We start from the raw sequence: 5,380 nt of genomic DNA on the forward strand, positions 1-5,380 counted from the left end.
GTGTGCCCTTGCCTCAGTACCTATAACACTGGGGCAGTTTAATTTCCTGATGTGACATCCAAAAACGATAAAGCTGAATCATGATCCTGTTATCAATCCCTGCACATCACATGGGCAGTAAATGTGGCCACAAAAATAGAACAAATCTTCCATTTGCGAGCTAAAGGCTATATATCCTTGAAAATAAAAGATAGTAAATGAAATTTGAAGCCAAAGGAAATGACAGTTTACTTTTGGTTACAATACTTCAGTCCTTTTTTTGGTCTTTTCCATCGAGAATAAATATAATAGAGTTGATAGATGGAAGGATGATAAAACAATTGAAAGAACTGCAGCAGTTTTTCTTGTATCATCTGTCTGTCTTTATTAGAAGATCCGTTTATGCTTCTTCTCAATCAGATTTGACCTTAATTGGGGAGAAGTCTGGTACATTGAAATATATCTGGTCCATGTGCCACTTTATCTTACTCAGCATCATACAACTGTGCAGAAATTACATGTGCACAATTCGTCTGAAAAACATGTGGATGTTATTAAAGAAATCAGTTTGCTGGACTCTTTTATTTGTCGGAGAACAGTAGCACAATAGTCCAATTACACCGGCTGGTAATGTATTGATCACGCCAGAATCCAAAGTAAAGGTTAAGAAGCTGATAATTCAATGATAACAATCAACACAGTGCAAATTAAAAAGGTATTTGTGAAGAGCGCTCTGCTGCACATGTGTTGAACACCCAGTGAAATGAAAGTCTCATTACACAGCAAGCGAGTCAGTTTGCCCCATTCTCAAACAATGACTGTGCTGTGTTCACTGTAATCGGGATCAGTCAGAGGCCCAATCATCTGTGACTCAGCAGTAATGGCATGGGACAATGATTGGTGAAATCAGCTCTGCACGCAGCTGCTTGAAAACAGAGAGGAGGCTGTAATTTGCAAGAGAAAAGAAAAAACGGTGCATTTGCTTCTTTGGGAAACCACAAGATTTGTTCATGGGCTTAGCAGCATCTCTTGTGCTTTATGCCTCCAAACTATTATTTCAAAGGAATTGTTTTTTATCCAGGATGATGACCAAGAACTCCATCCTCGGAGTAGTTTCATCTGAGGCCCTCAAAGGCTTTTTGGACAGAATATAGACCTACGGCAGGAATAGCAAAAAAGACATAGGTTTGAGCTTTTGAGTACATTATTTATATTTCCCTCACTGCTCCTTGTAAATACAATAAAGGACGCCAAAGTCTATTTTGACTGTTTGCATTTAAGCACCAGTGGCATGCTGCATTGAATCCAGTAAGAAGAGGAAAAGAAGAAAATAAAGGCTATTTTTCCCCAAAACAATCTTGTCATCGAGCTGTGAGGGCTCCAGGGTGCGATTACATTGTGTGACAGCGGTAACGCTTCTTACATAACCACAAAGAATTCCTGTCTTGAATATATAGCTCCACATCACATCAATTATTCTGTGATCTCCCAAAAGACCGCAAAGATTCTCCGCCGCTGCTCTTGTAAAAATCCAAATGCAGCCAATAAATAATTAATTAGAAAGTTTCTTAAATGGTTTCAGAGAATCGCCAAAATGATCCGAAAGTCAATAAATTATGGATTTTCTTCTGGCAGCTGGACACAGCGGAGTATTATATGTAACCAGCCCCCCTCCTCAAAAAAAAACTCTCCAACTGACATGAGATGTAGGGGTCGGTGCGTTCATGTATTTCCATGCTTTACATGTACATCAGAGACTGAGAACTTTTCATTTGGAGCCAAGTGAGGCTGTATTCCGCCTTTGTGATGGTCAGAGATGATGTGCTCTTACTATCTCAGACTGCTAATGAGGTCCACTGGGCATGTTTTGATCATATACCAAACAAAAAGTTAGATTGAAAAAAAAGGTCATTACTTTAATCCACTCTAATATAATCCAGTGCATCTGAGAGATAACACAAAACTAATTTTACAGAGTGCATACATCTATGTCCAACAGTTCTCTTATACAACCACATTTAAATTCCCCACATCCAGACTTTTATGTAGATCTGCAGCAAATAGCCCAAACTTAAAAACACCAGTCCTCTAAATATACCAGATTGTTTTTCATCAACACCCATGAATTATTCTCTGAGAAATCAACGGAAAAATGCCAAAAGAAAAAAAGATTGCCTGTATCTGCAAAAACATTAAAAAGTATTTTCCATGACCCATATTTCATCCTTCCCCCAAGTTTTGTGGTAATCCATAAAGTAGTTTTTGTTTAATCTTGCATAAAAACAAACACAAGGACAGGGGTGAATATACAAACGCCTTGCCGGAGGTAAAAATACAAAAAACATCTAGTTTTCTATTCACAACATCAGCGATTCATTGTTATACGTGGACTCTTCTCTGCAGCCAAAAGTTGAATGGCAGTGTAAAGGGCAGTGAAGAATCATCAGTGGAAATCGATCATGGTTCTGTTCATCCTGGGCCATAATACTACTAAAAAGTATATCAAACATATTCAGATTTTCACCTTTTCAAGAAACGAGCTAATCAACCTTTGCAGATGAGAAGATGATGAAAAGACGTCTTTTTTTTTCACTGTCTCTCTCTATTTTCGACTTCGCCCTCTGCCTCCATTGTATCAAACACAATCGATTCCCACTGTCCTTCCCTGCTGCTGTCTCAGGGACAGGCCGGCGACTGACGACCCAAATGTTTGCCACCACATGCGTCTGACTGTGTTGTGCGAAAGCGGTTCTCTGAGACAACTTCACACCCACAGCCTCTTCTCGCTCGCTTCCACTTTAAGGAACCTGCTCTTCACTCCGAGTCACTTTCATAAATTAACCATATTCCTGCTCTGCTTCCACCGGCTGCAGCAAAGAGCAACTATAGGGAAAAGTGCTTCTTCCTCACGGCTCCAACTTCTCTCCCACGCTGAAAATAGTAACTCTGACATGCACACGTGTTGCCGCAAAGCTCCAGATTTCTTCAAGTGTGGTTCACTGGGTTAGAAGGTGTCCATGTCTGTGTGTGTGTACAGGTGTGACGCATTGTGTTGGTGTGTATTTGCATGTAGGATTATTTGCATATAAACACAAATTGACTTTGTGGATGAGAAGAATGTGTCCGTCATACTTTCTCATTTGGTGCAGTTTACCTCAAGGCTCTCCCAGGACTCCCTAAAGTCAAGCTCACTGAATCTATCAGCTCCTAATGAGCACCACACACGTGCCTACTGTTGGTGTGTGTGCGTGCGTGTGTGCGTGTGTGTGTGTGTGTGTGTGTGTGTGTGTGTGTGTGTGTGTGTGTGTGTGTGTGTGTGTGTCTGATAGATGCGTGGGAGTTTGCAAAATGGAGGGAGGAGCTCTTCAAATTTTGTGGGCCGCACACACACCCTCCCGTGCCATATATGCGGTGCATTTGTGTGAGGTAGTTTACTTGTGTATTTCTGTTTGCCAGGGTACAGTATTGTGCTGGTGTGTGTGTGTGTGTGTGTGTGTGTGTGTGTGTGTGTGTGGGTGTGCGTGGGAGGGAGTGCAGCCACGACACAACTCCCAGTGGGACTGACAACACTGCACTGCTGAGCTAAGGAGACAGAGGGAAAGAAGTGGAGAGCAGAGAACCAATTACAAAGGCTCAGTGGCCGACTCTCATCACTGGGCTCAGTCAGCTGAACCGGGAGCAGAGATTGCGCCACGCGGCGAGCGAGGCTCACTCGCACGGGGCTTATTCTACACATCTCATTTGGCGTGACGCTTCAAAGTAAACATTTTAGCTTCGGCACTTACCGGAGGCCTGGTGATGAGCCTCTTGACTTGGACTTGAGTCACAAATCAAGAAAAATGAAATGCAAATCAATTTTCAAGGTTAGGGGTTGTGAAATATCCTCACACACTGAGAAATGGCCTTTCTTTAAAGTTTGCAGGTCTTAAATCACATATATGACGATCGATCATTACTTTATAACAGGATTCTAGAACAATACAAGGACTGTTAAAAAAAAAAGTATCAGCACACATTAGGGTGATAAGATATTATTATTATCACCTTAGCAAATTGAATGTGATGTAGAGCTTCCAATTGTAGCACATGGTTTCATAAGGAGACAAGTTGGTCAGTTGCAAATGTTTTACATGATTCTGAGCAACACACTTGTGACCATGTGATATGGTCAAAAGCTTTGAGTTAAGATAGTTGGAAGTGGATGGACCACATGACAAAAGTAAAACCATATCTTTATCTTTACCGCCCCCTGTGGCTGGCTTCAGTACAGGTCATTAACCACGCCTCATCCATGTTAGTTGACGCAAAAAAATCAAAGTACAATTTTTCTTAAAGATGATTTCTGCCACTTTCGGTAGTTTGTATCACACAGATTTATGTTCAAGTGTTTCCAGTAAGTTTGATCTTAGTTATTTGATGCCATAAAAACAGGGTGAAACTTTATGATTGACAGCTGAGACTAGCTTGCTATGCTTGAATGTGTGTATCGATACCGCAGCTCCGTATCCAGAATATTTTAGCTCAACTTTTCGTGTAATGGAAGGAAATGGAGATGCGATGTCCATCTTTATATACAGTCTAGAGTTATTTTATATGTATGTATGAATGGACATATCAATGCATTTCATACTATTTACACTTCGAAGCTTCCCTTGCAGAGCCTTGTGTACAATGTAAAACCAAACTCACCCCAGATAGAACTGGGGCAAGTGAGGCGAAGTTAAAAGAAGAAAAGCATTAGAAATTCATGGCAGTGAGGTACAGTGTGAAGTCTTGGATGGGTGACAGAAGTGTCAAGGTTGAGTCACCTGACGCCTACATACCTCGGGAATGTGACTTGGTTTGAGATATGTGGCGTGAGCAACAGAGCAAGTAGTTCACAGGGTTGATTTTGTCATATGAAGAGGGCGTCTGAATAAGGTTTTCATTGATAAGTACTTTTGTAGCTCCAATTACACGGAACACCTTGTTCCACTTCCTCCTTTAATTCTGCACGTGTAAAGTGGATGTCAGGGATCTCAGCCAACACGTGGGGTGTGTGCTTGTGTTTGTGATAGAAGAGCTGCTCTACCCTGTGACTTGGCTCACCTGCCTGTTTAGTACCTCTCCTGTCACCAACACGGGAATCTCGTGGCCAAATGGAAGCGAGACATTGGTGGCGCTCGGCTGGTGCCACATACCTGAACACAGGTGACTCACGTGGTGGGCGGTCTGGATTAGAAATCCCAAAGGTACATTCTGTTCTCGGCAGACGCGATGTTAGACAAGCCAGAAATGTGGAGAAGCAGCTTGTGAAGTGTCGTCTGATGATTTACAATCACAAGGGGACTGTTCTTTCAATTTTAAGGTCTTGATCTTATGTTAAGATTTGGCATTTAAAATTGAACTGAAGTGACTACCT

Source organism: Hippoglossus hippoglossus, chromosome 24 (genome assembly GCF_009819705.1).
Source record: "Hippoglossus hippoglossus isolate fHipHip1 chromosome 24, fHipHip1.pri, whole genome shotgun sequence".
NCBI lineage: Eukaryota > Metazoa > Chordata > Actinopteri > Pleuronectiformes > Pleuronectidae > Hippoglossus > Hippoglossus hippoglossus.